This window comes from Felis catus, chromosome A1 (assembly GCF_018350175.1).
Source record: "Felis catus isolate Fca126 chromosome A1, F.catus_Fca126_mat1.0, whole genome shotgun sequence".
NCBI classification, from domain to species: Eukaryota; Metazoa; Chordata; class Mammalia; order Carnivora; family Felidae; genus Felis; species Felis catus.
The window spans coordinates 207415101-207427992 of NC_058368.1; the positions used below are offsets into that span (position 1 = coordinate 207415101).

Genomic DNA, 12892 nt, shown 5'->3' on the forward strand with positions numbered 1-12892 from the left:
AAGCCCTTCACTTTAAACATCCGAACTTATCAAGTGCCATTTGAATTTTACTAGTCCTACACATCACAAGCAAATACCAAGCATTGTGTTCTGAGGTGCTATACATGTATAACCAAGAAAATAAACCAAAGCAACCAACCAAACCAAACAAAAACAGGTTGCCTTCAGTAAGACTGCCCTCCAGATATTTTAGGTTTTGGTTAGATCAATGGATAGATAGATAGATAGGTAGATAATAGGAAAGCCTCTAATATTTGTCATGCCTTGCCAACAGCCAAATCTGATAGGGTCAATTTTTCTGCATCTGTAAACATGCAGGATAAGTCAAGGTCAAAGAACATTTTCTGGGAACAATAGCTATTTTCTTCATTTTTTTATGACACTGAGGAGGAAAAAGAAAAGACGTGACCTCACTAGATCCATAAACTTTAACCAGTCCTTGTTCGATTAGAACATCTGGAAGTGTCCAACAAGGCACCAAGGTGCTCGGACAGTTCACCTAGGACCAAATCCAAAGTGCCATTTCAGTTCATGGGAAATGGAAGGATTCAGAATGGGATGTTTAAGGGAGACAAGAGGAGTAGGGAGGGGGATAGAAGAAGGGAGAGAGAAAGCATTAGGTCTGCGAGCTAAAGGGGGAAAAACCAGCTTAATTATGGAAGAAAAGACACACACATAGGATAGCTTGCACAAGCAGAGTTGCTGTGGAAGCACATTCCAGGAAAATCTTAAGAGATTACTTTAATAATAAACCATGCATTCTTCAGCAAGCCATCACGGGATTAACTACCCCTTTCCTAGGCTGGGAACACAGTCGTCAGGTTTTTTTGTTTTTTGTTTTTTGTTTTTCTTTTTTTTCTCCTTCTCCCTCGAAGACGGGATTTGTGCAAGGGAAAGTCGTGCAAGGAACTTAGTTTTTCAAACATTGCATTAAATTTTCCTTACCTTAATTTTCTAAACATTAAATTTCAGCGGTGATAAGAAAAGACCATTGAAGCAGGGTTAACATCTGGGTGGTCTTGGGTGTGATTCTCCAGCTGGAAGGGAGTTCATTTTAGACCTACTGAAAAGTGACCAGCTTTGATGGGGCAAGAGACTGTGTTCCATCAGAGATTAAAAGGGTTAAATTTATTTTCACCCTTCTTTTTTTTCTTCTTACTGTGAGCAAGACACTGAATTACTGCCAGAAGCAGTATCAGCACCCTAGAGATACAAAAGTACCCTTCAAATCAGAGTTCTCCACTGTGGACTCAAGATTTCTCTGTAAAATCACAGGGCCGTCTATTTTAAGCTGTATGTGTGAGCCCGCAGTTCATAAACGGACCGTTTTCATCAAAGTCTTCTCTTGAAATTCCAGCTCAGTGCGGATGAAATCATTTTCTTCCTCTGGCTCCTTAGACATATCCCTTCCATTTGGTAGAGCAAACATAAGTTAATGTTGCTTGATAAGAGTCTTGATTTAAAAAAAAAAATAGGTTTGGGGCACCTGGGTGGCTCAGTGGGTTAAGCGTCCGACTTGGGCTCAGGTCATGATCTCACGGTTTGTGAGTTTGAGCCCCGCGTCGGGCTCTATGCTGACAGCTCAGAGCCTGGAGCCTGCTTGGGATTCTGGGTCTCCCTCTCTCTCCCTGCCTCTCCCCCGCTCATGGTCTGTGTCTCTCTCTCTCAAAAATAAACATTAAAAAAATAATTTAAAAAAAAATAGGTTTGGGTGGTCACTTCTGAGTTGAGAAAGTATTACCTGTTGAGTGAAAAGGGAAACCCTTTTTTTCCCCCTGAATTGCTAATGTCTCTATTTGCCTCAAATCAGCCTCATTTTTTCAGCTACTTAGGCCTTGGAGGTGAAACTATCCTTCTGGACTTCTGGGTCTTAGAAATAAAGCACTATATCCTAAAATGTACCAGAATTTAAGTTCTCTGAATAAATGTTGTAAATACTATCCTAAGATTAAAGTCTACATACTTCTTATCATTCACAGGAAGTCCTTTTTTTTTTTAATAATAGCAAATCATCTCAGCAACATTGAAAACTGTCAGCACCACCTTCCCCACCCCCGCACCCTCAGGTGTGAGGGGATGAGACAGGTGGCAGAAATAGCAGAGGCCAGGAGAGGTGGTGTTCAGGGTGGCGCCGCTCGGTGCCCCTGGCTCCCTGGCGGTCCCAAGCCTGACCTACTTGAGAGCAGGAAGTGCCCATCACACTGCGGCTTTACAGCTGGGCTAGGCTCGGACCACAAAATACATCCTTGGTGTCCCATGAGCCCGATTTGAACCCTCAGTTTCCAGAGGTAAGATGCAAATCCACTGTGTCTTGCTTACTCGATGAAATCAATAACCCCTTCTCGTCCAACTCATAATTTGGCACTTTCACATTTAGTACACACCGTTTCCAACCTAAAAAACAAAACAAAACAAAACAAAACAAAACAAAACAGGAACACAGACATGCTTTTCACCGGAATAATTTCATATTTCTTAAAAAGCGACAGAGTTTCTGGGGATATTGTACAATTGCTCATGATTTTAAAATATGGAGAAAATGAATTCCCAGCTTGGTAAGTTTCACCAAGATGAGAATGCCTTGTGCTGAGCACCACATTTTCAAATATGTTTCTTACGTTTCATATTTTTCATAGAGGTATAGGGACCACTGTGGAAATCAGTGCAGGAGAGTGTTCATCTTACGTGTCTGCACACAGATGCACACGCTAACGGAAATATATAATTTTTGTTGGTATCAGATGTTCAGCTTACTTAGGTTACATAGAGGTGAACGTTTTTGTTTATATCAATTTCATAGAGTATTGCTTTTATAGCTGTATATCGGGATGTCATGTCATACCTAAATACAGTATGTTCTACATGTACACACACAGATTCCCCACCAATTTAAGTGCCCCCCCGGAGACCACGCCTGTAAAGGGGCTGATCACCCATTTCGCTGTAAACAGCAGATCCGCGCTGGGACCCACTGCCTCTCGCCAGGAAAGTCAGGAGTAAAGGCAGCCCTTTGTTCCAAGGTCCCCAACGGGTTAGGATGACTTCGGGTGCCACATCACTGGAAGTGGCAATCCAGCCAAGGAATTTGTGAAACGAAGGTCCGGTGGATCCCACCCCTTTCCTGCGGAGTTTCCCTTTCCTGTCCTTATTTGCCCCCTCCCCTGTCCCGCGGCCCCAGCTGGGGAGGCCGGGGCTCCGGCTGCACCCTCCCTCCTCTCTGCGGCGCGGGGCTTGGGGAGGGGGGGCGCGATCGCCCCCCGCTGGCGGGGCTCGCGCGCGAGGGGAGCCGGGCGCCGTGCGTGGCCGCGGCTCGAGTTAATAAACAGTTAAGTTTGGAAGACAGCAGACACGTTGAGGGGGAGTTACCAAGCCCAGGCAGCAAAAACATCCCGGCGCATTCCTGGGGAGTCCTCGGCTGCCAGCATCTGATTAGAACCATATCTCGCCGGGAGTGGCCGCGCGGCTCCGAGGCTCCCGGGCCGGCGGCTATTTAAGCGCGGCCCGCCGTGTCGGCTGCGCGGCAGCCTGGAGGCTCGGCACCCGGGAGTCATGCTCGCTTCGCGGAGGCGCTAGCTGGCCGTGAGTAGCTTGCCCGGCCTTCTTCCCCGTGGCTCCATTTTTGGCGACCTCCTTCCCCTCCTTTGCTTTTCCCATTAGGGGTGCAGATCCGGGACAGTGTGTGTGTGTGTGTTGGGGGGGGGAGGGATGGAGTGGAGGGGGGGGGAAGGATGGAGTGGAGGTGGGGGGGAATCTTAGAAATGAGACCGTACTTGGGGAAACGGCGGTTTTGTGGCCTGACAACCGAGGAATGCTTCCACGGAATGCATTTACCTTTGGGGTCGGGCTCCAGATGTCCAGCTTGTGACATTTAACAAGCACCTCCTTTTGTGTGTGCTTGTGTGTGCTTGTTTAAAAGCTCTGTGGGCAACCCTGGTAGGACGCTGGTGTGGCTGCTGACCGCCTAATTAACTCCTCCAAGGGTGTTTATTTTTGCCCTGTGACAAAGGCTGGGGACCTGGTTTGTACCCCCGAGAAGCTTTTTCCTGGTGACTGACAACGTTTGGCATGAAAATGTGAACTTTGTCTTACACCCGCGTTCTTAAGAAAGTATCTGCCCAAGAGACTGAACAAACTTGTTTTAAATCCCTGGAGCGTTTAAAAGGTGTTGGCCTGCTTGCTGTAAACTGGCTGGAAAGATTAAGTAAGAATTCTAGAAAAGGGGGGAAAAATGAATGGGTTAAAACCATGGAGCCCCAGTCAGCATAGCGGTTTTCATAGCATAGAGCTGACTCTGTTATTTGTTTCTGCTTCCTTTCCTCTTGACTCAATTCCTAGCCTGGAATTCAGGTCCACAGTCAGTTTCAGCAGGGAGCTGTTTGAGTCCAAAGGGAAATTTAACTGGATTAAAAGCACTTAAAGAATCTGGATGTTATCTCCACCGCATTCCCCCACCCCACCCCCACCCCACCTTTTCCTCTTTCTTTTTGGTTTGTGTTTGGAAGGAAGAGAGGCACACTTGTAAAGTGAGAAGAGCAGAAATAAGCTTCCAGACACATGGAAAGACTTAAAAATTATGGAGGGGAGACTTCATGAATAGTAAATGTTGTTATTACACTATAAAGTGACCTAATGAAAAAATTTCTGGCTCTAATCAGGCAAAGCAGAGGAGTGGGGGAGAAGGAGGTAAGACAAAAACTAACTCAAACAGAAGTAATGGCTGAAGGAAGAAGGCAGCTACAAAAATGCCTTCAAGATGTCTGATAAGGCTCTTGGAATGGCTTTGATGGGATATATAATTGATCTTCTTTGCGGGCTGGAGGTCGACACAGGAGCATCTACTGGCTGGTGGGGAGGGAGGAACTAGCTGGGAATGGGGGAGCATCCTAGCTACCAAATGGCTCCTCTCCACGCTCCATGACATCTCCATGCTTGCTGAGGGCATTGGCAGTCAGGCCACGATTAGGCCGCTTTTCTCTGGGCCTGCTGCCCCGCCCACCCCAGGTTCTGTCCCTCACTGAAGGGAGACAGGCCTCGATGACATTGTAGGAAAGTTTATGGCCTTGAGAATTCAGAAGTTTTTGGGCTTGAGCTCTCCTTAACCTTTGGGGAAGGGCCTTTTTTTTGTTGAAGCACTGCACATGCGGAAATGAACAGTACCACGCTTAATACAACAAGGAGCGTGCAATGTAGACAGTGTCCTAGAAAAAGCGGGGAGAAGACCTAGTGGCCTTTTCCAACGTGTATTTCTGGGACTGATTACTTCTAAATTCCTAATCAGTTTCCCCCTGAGGCAGACGGGATTCTTTTTCCCATTGGTGAATAAGCTAACTTCCCCTTCCCCTTCCCACTCTCATCTCTATCCCTTCTTATCCAAATGACTGCTCTAGAAACCAGTTCTTCTTAAGCTATACCCTCCCACATTTTATTGGGCGGCTGGGACAAAGTGGTGGTAGTGGAATGTCCTCCAACTTTGAGCCAGGACACAAACGTCATTGCCGTTCTCGCCATCTTGGACACAATCGGACCTTCCCCTGAGGATGTGAGAGAGGGCAGGGAGCCATGTGTGGCCCTTGTTAAAAGCCTTGTCCAACTTGCTGAGGAAGAGTCCACATTTCCCCTCAAGACTTTTTACAGATTTTAGATTCAACTAAAAGTCCAAATTCCTATGGATTAGGTTTATTTGGTGCCTTGTTCCACGAGGTTGAGTGGATCTTTGTCTCCTTGTTTGAGTTGAAGAGAATTGCTCTTAAGACACTTGTTGGCATGAGGTGGTACCGGGACCTCTGGAAGCTTCTGGCCAGGTGGGCTGGGAGCGATATTTATTGGCCTGCTTGGTCACGCCTCAATTATCTGAAGATTAAGAGAGTAGGAAGATATAGGCCAGCAGGGGGCTTTGTGGATACGTGGGCTCTTGGTGGCACAGCAAACATATCCTGCTTTGTTTCTAATTCTACCCTAAGCCTAAGCTTGCTCCCACTGATATTTTTTTACCTGAATGGTTTTGAAGGTCCATGTGTTTCTCTCCTTCAATCTCTCCTGCCCGGAGGATGTAACTAATGTCAAGGACAAGCGGAGGTGCTGAAATACTGGAGAAGCCTACTGAAGACTGAGCTCTCCAGCGTGCTCAGTTGCCCTAATGGTTATCACAGCACACCTCCCTAGGTGGAAAAGCTTGAAAACTCACTGGTTGGGGAGTTTCGGCTCACAGATCCAACGTATCAGGTTTTCTGTCCTCCAAACGGAATCAGAACGAGAACTACCCTGGCGATCTGAGACACCTGAGTCACAGGATGTGCTCTTTTAAAATTCTCTCTGGTGCTGTGTGTCATTCTCGACTTGAAGCCGTGCCACTGAGTGGCACGGAAGTAGGCCAGAGTCACCTTGTGGTGAACTAGCTGTACCGTTGGTTAGGTGTGGTTGGTGGGAACCTAACTCATGGGAACGGAGCCTGACGGGATTGCATGAATCAGGAGGCAAGCGGGCAGTCAAGTTTCCTCCTCTACAAGAAGCTGCTACTTTCTGATGAGGAGGGCAAGGCAGGCCGAGTATGGACACTGAGGACTAGAAGTCATGCCAGTTTCTGCCTCCCACCCAGGACAGTCAGGTAGTGGGTTGAGAGCCTGGGTTCTGGGATCCTGCTGCCTTGGTTCAGATCCCAGCCACACCACTGTTGCTTAAGTGACCTTGGGCAAATTGCGTAACCTCTCTGTACTTAAGCTTTCTTATCTGGAGAGAATAAGAGTACCTACCCCAAGCTTGTTGGGAGGAGCGTGAGTCTAATATGCTCAGAATACTTTTTTTAAATGTTTATTTATTTATTTTTGAGAGAGAGAGAGAGAGAGAGAGAGAGAGAGAGAGAGAGAGAGAGAAAGCATGAGCAGGGAAGGGACAGAAAGAGAGGGAGACAGAGAATCCCAAGCAGGCTCCATACTGTCAGCACAGTGCCTGACTCAGGGCTTGAACTCATGAGCCATGAGATCATGACCTAAGCCGAAATCAAGAGTCAGACACTTAACCCACAGAGCCACCCAGATGCCCCTAGGCATAGAATACTTTATTCTGTTTGACTTAGAAATGTGATTTATTTATTTATTTATTTATTTATTTATTTATTTATTTATGTATTTATTTTGCCCACTGAACCACTGAATTATGTGTCTTTGTGAAAACTGAAGGCAGAGGGGAGAAATGTCTCCATCAAAATAGGGCGCTGCTCATCAACCTGGAAAACGTGAATCATTCAAGCACTTCATATTAACAAAGCCGTGTGTTTGCTGTGCTCACGCGAGGCTAGAACAGACAGGGAGTTACTCCCCGTTCTTTGCCTGGAAGCCTGCAGTTTGGTTTGGTCAAGCTGACCTCCTCTGGTCTCGCTGAAGTCTCCACCCCCTCTCAGCCTCCCTGCGAAGAAAGAGCAGTTCTTCCCCAAGTCAGCATGAAACTAGAAGGAAGTGGGAAAGGAGGGACCACCCCTACTACACTGAGTGACTAGGCTAGAAATACAGTCTTCCAAGTGCGTGCGGCCCCATCCTATCCTTGCCCACATAGCTGGGCAGGTTGCCATGGTTACTCCCCTTCCTGCATCCTTCTCCTAGCCTGGAAGGAAGCCTGCCACTCCAGGGCAAGCAAAATCTGAACAAATTGCTTCCTGGTCTAAAAATGGAAGTTGCTTTTTTATTGGTAGCCTCCTGTCTACCTACCTCACCCTTTTCCTCTTCTAAACTTATTTTAATCTTACCACTTAATTGTCTAAGTCTCACTAATTCTTACGTCATCAAGGTGGCCAAACCTTAAGCTTTACGAAATTTCAGGAACATGGGAGCTATTGGCTCAGTATTGAAGAAGCCTGGCAATTTTTCTCTGCTACCATAATTTATACAAGCTAGCTGAGGCAAGTGACCTTTAGCTGCCTTACGCCAGCGAGAATTCTGAATGACCTGAGCAAGCGGAGTGGTCGGCTATAAGGAAATTACCAGAAGGCAGAATGAGGAAGCGTGAGGGCTGTCACTTAGATTTTTAGGAAACCACAAAGTAAGGGAGCAGGTGGCATAGGGACTAAGAATCCTGGCAGAGTGAGATTTAAAACACTATTCAACCTGGAAGACTTTTGGGTGAGGGATATGTGCTTTAACAGTTTCTCTGAGTAAACAGCTGTCCTATCTCTCTCTAGCAATGTGATGCAAAGAGTCTGTTACTCTGAAATAGACTTCGGTCTCTGTGTGATAGAGGAAATGCATAAGCTCTCATTTAAAAAATAAAATGCATTCTGTCTTCCAAGATTGGACACTTAGTTGCCTTGGTGTGTATTTCACAGCTACAGAGAATTCATCTAAGATAGTAGTTCTCAGAGTGTGGTCCCCAGACTGCAACATTGGCATCATCTGGGAACTTGTTAGACATGCAAATTCTTGGTCTCCATCCCAAATCCACTGAGCCAAATTCTAGCGGTAGGTTTCATCCAGTGGTATTTCAACCAGCCCTCTGCGTGAATCTAAGAGTAACTTTCACAATTCATTTGTTTTATAATCCAGTTGTTCAAGTGGAAAGCATAACAAAGTATTTGGGTTCCTACAGTCATGGAAATAATAAGCAAAGCACTTAAACATAGCTCAGTTTAACCGAATCTTAGGATGCAAAAAGATGAAAAAGGACAGACCTTGACATTTTTCCTACTATCTCAATTATTGTTGTCTTGATCCTAGGAAAACCGATATACTCCTTAGTTTTATATATCACCTCACTTCCAAATCCTTTCTCCACTTTTGGGTTTTTTTAAGGTCATAATTAATCTCCATTTATTAGGAGACTGTCCCAGTTACTTCTTTTAAAAACGATTCTAGTAAACTAGATCATTACCCTTGAACCAGATGGTTTTCTCTAACCTATAAAACTTTTTATTTTGTTTTTTATGCAATGCCGAGAGTGCAGATGAAGGCCTCTCCAAATTGGTAAATGAATCTACTGCACTTAGTTTTTATAGAGCTTTATGGTTTATAAAGTACCATTCCATTCTCCCATTTAACTTTCACTTCAAATAACTTACCATAGAAAAAATGTCTCCATTTCTTAGCTCAGATCTGATCAGTGCAGATCAACTTGTCCTAGGTCCTACCATTAAAGGGGAAAGCCAGGATTCAAGCATGATTTGAATCTTGGTGTTTCTTTAGTAAGTACCTATTTTGTTAATTATGTTGCTAGCCTGACAATGAAAGAACTCCTAGGGAGTGGAAATCTAGAAGAAAGTCTGTACCTCCTGAAGCAAAGGCCGTGGACTCTGGATCTGCATTGCGGTGGCAGCTGCACCATTTCTTAGGCACGCTGCTCACGTCTCTGACCCTTGGGTGTTGCCTCACCCACCCTGCAAAACAGTCCTAAGAATGCCTGATGTTAATCAGAGAGTGATGTTGAGCAGAGATCACACCTTAGACTGAAAAATACAAGGGTGTGATCTAAAATTAGAGAATTGGAACCCTGGTTTCGAGAAGGTGGCACATGATTAGTGGGTAAGAGCTCGGATTATGAACAGCAAATGACTGGGACCACCAGTCGCTTTGCCATTGAAGACAAGAGATACCATGTCTGAGCTTTGTTTTCTCCATCAGTAGAATAGGTGGCCCCAAAGTTAAAGGTGAACCCATTAAAAAAAAAAAAACTTTCTCAGAGCTGTTGCGTCCGCAGCACCCCTACTCTAGAACCAAAATTCTCAGTACAACAACTAAGCTGATATTTGGAAAATGTTCTTGCTTTCATTGTTTGTGAACTTTAAGCAAGCTAAAATCTAGAGACGAATTTCCGCTGAAAATTAGGAGACCTTCCTTCTTGCACACCTTGAAACTATAAAATGTAAGGGTCAAGCAGGAGAATGTGGCAATGCTTCATAAACCAGTACAGGCACGCAAATATTAACTCTTAAGGTACCACTTAAATCTCATCCGGGCAGGACAATTCAGTCCTCCTAAGGTCTAGAGTTCATCCATACTCAGAGAACTGGACAGTGATGAACAGCTTCACTAAATGTGTCCATATTGGATATAGCTGCCCTCCTTGTTCTAAACATTTCACACAAATGACCTCACTGATTTTTCATATTTTATGTGTCCTATTAGGGGCCCAAGGCCTGTTTTAATCTTCTAGAATATGTCACACAGATGCTAAAGTGCTTTTTATTACCATTTCTTTATTTATCATATGCTTGAGCATTTGTCAGTGGTCTAGGATAGTTGTAGGAAGAATGCTGAGTTATATGAAGAATTGGGCTTCGGGGCGCAATGTTAATCCAGATGGGAAACATATAATTGACCTCTAGATCAGAGGGTCAGAGTGGGAATGGTACACATAGTAGTTGCTCAAATGTCTGTTCTTTAAAAGAAAGTCTCAGATGTGCTTTAATTACATTAACACTGGGCGGTGGTAGTGGTATTTTTGGGTGTGTGTGTGTGTGTGTGTGTGTGTGTGTGTGTTTTAACCTTTGCTTCTAAAGTTAAACATCTTAATTGCAATCCTATTTTTTAAGTAGAAGACAAATATGTAACTGATAGAATAGGCTCTTCTATCCACATCTGGTTGATAATGAGATTTCATATCGATTTCTGCTTGGACCAAGGCTCAGCTATAACTGAAGATTTTGGAAAAACTCATAGACTTGAATTGAAAAGGTCATTTTATTCAGTGTCCAGGCTGCCTTCTGAAGGGTATCCTGATGCATGGATGCTTGCTTAACTGCCTGCTAACTTGTTCTTTGGGATTTCTGATTTATCCTGCTCGTCTAAAGTTCTCAGTGACTAAAAGTTGGCTGTAATTGAAAGTTGGATGATAATATTTACCCGACACCTGCTAGCAGACATATAAGTGCCAACAATTGCTGCCTATAAGAAATTTAGAAAAAAAAAATGGCATCTACTCAACTAACCCGTGGTTTTATTATAATTAAGTGACACAGGTAGGGTCCAGAGAAAGAAAAGGCCACCAGTGTGGTAATGGACTTGGCTTTTAAAGGAATGGTGGAAGTCAGAAGAAAAACGCATCTTTGGCAGAAGCACGTAAGCAAATTGTGCAGGTGTATGTCCAAAGATACATACTGGCCAGTGTGACCAAGAGAAAGTACAGATGGCAGAAAGAGAAGCGATGGGTTTGGAAAGGAGAGATGGATTGTGCTGAGACTTGGATGTAAGGACAAGAACTTAAATCTGTATTTGTTATGCAGTAGATCTCTTTGTTAAATCAGGAAAAGAAAATGCTGACTCAGATAAATTAACCTAGCTATATTGGTCGAATGAATTTGAGCAGAGATGGTTTAGCGGTTAAAGAAAAACCTGTATTTCATGAAAAATCAGCAAAGTAGAGAAAACGTCCGCCAAATCAAATATTAAGGAGCAAACGGAAGTTATGCGTTACCCCTAATGTTTTAAGTGCCCTGCTCTTTACCACACTGTGTGGGGCCTCAAAGAGTAGGAGCTGACCTCAAAATTTCATTGAGTTGGAGAAAGAGTTCTACATGAATCAGAGGGCAACAATAGGTCATGGCAAGTGTATATATAAAAGCGGTCCGCTGGTGAGAGGTCAGGGAAGACTCCCCTAAGGCAACACACCTTGAGTGGACTTTGAATGACAGGCAGAAATTCATGCAGGTGAAGGCAGTAAGTATTACAGATGAGGAAGGCAACACAGGAAGGCACAGTGTGTGTGTGTGTGTGTGTGTGTGTGTGTGTGTGTGTATGTGTGTGTGTGTCTGTCTGTCCAGGGCAAATGGAAAAGATTAGCCTCTCTAGGGAACAGGTCTCTGTCTCTGTCTCTCTAAAGATACATTGATAGATAGATAGATAGATAGATAGATGATAGATATACGTGATTAGTACAAAAGCAGGAAGGCCATGAGGTCTGATAAAGTATTACCACAAGAATTCAGCCATAAAAGTAGGTCAGTTACAACTAGTGCCTTACAACTTAGATTTTCATGGGACCCTTTTGAGAAGGTGAAGGAAAAATTCATCCTACAAAGAGTTTCTTTATGTATTCTAAATATATTAAAAAGTACCTATGTTATGTGTACAGAAAATAGCAAAATAACACCGTAATATGAGTTGGCTAATTGTGAGGGACAAGATACATGATATAAGGAAGTATAGCTCTTTTGGAAACAGGAACTTGGGGGTGGCAATGAGGCAAGATTAGGGAGGAATACTGAAAATAATTTTTTGAAATTTTTTGATGGGGAGGGAGGGGGGGTATGGACATAAAGGGTAGTTATAGAAAATAGAGGGCCAAAAGTTTGCCTGATTTGGTAGACATGTGAACAGTCCAAGATAAATCTTAGCTTTGTACTAAACTACAGACCGTACTGCGAATAGATCTTTTAGGTAAATCCAAGTACCAGATAAATTCTGTAGCTCTGTTTCCAGAGAGTGTATAGAGATACAAATGTTCAACTTTCTTTATGAAAACCCTTTAAGAGAAACAATGGAGGAAACTGTGTTCTGTTTTAGGATTTGGACCCTTATACTTTATGCAGCCAACACTTGTTTAAGGGCATACTATTGCAGTGGTTATAAAGTCCAAATTTTTAAAGACTGACATTGACCAGGGGTTATCAGATACTCCCTTTGTAGTGCTCTTGTAACCAGACTATGCCGCTTAAATAACCAAAGCTATTTTGGGGGGTGGCCCTGGTTATATTTTCATAATACTGCTTCATTAAAATCTGTAAGTCAGTAGTGTTGCCTGATCTGAAAGTGACACCATTGAACTCAGAAAATCTGATAATTAGGAGTTTGCTTCTAGAATACAGAGGCTCATGCCATCTCTGAATCGCTTGCTTTTCTGAATGACAAAGCTGAATGCCAAGTGAGCATAGTGTTTCTTTCTGGTGTTTATGAAAATAATGTTGACAGAAATT

The 12892-nt window shown here is 43.9% G+C and overlaps 1 protein-coding gene across 2 annotated transcripts in view; it reads left to right on the forward strand.

Annotated features, from left to right (window-relative positions):
- The window catches only part of DAB2 (DAB adaptor protein 2), a 70814-nt gene that overhangs the window by 14630 nt on the left and 43292 nt on the right, over positions 1-12892 (forward strand). Inside the window, exon 1 of one of the 2 annotated variants that reach the window (XM_023238899.2) lies at positions 3258-3579. The exons of the other annotated variant lie outside the window; for it this stretch is intronic. The gene's annotated coding sequence lies outside the window, so the exon portion shown is untranslated. Of the gene's footprint in view, positions 1-3257; positions 3580-12892 lie in introns of those variants that run through there. 2 annotated transcript variants of the gene reach the window in all.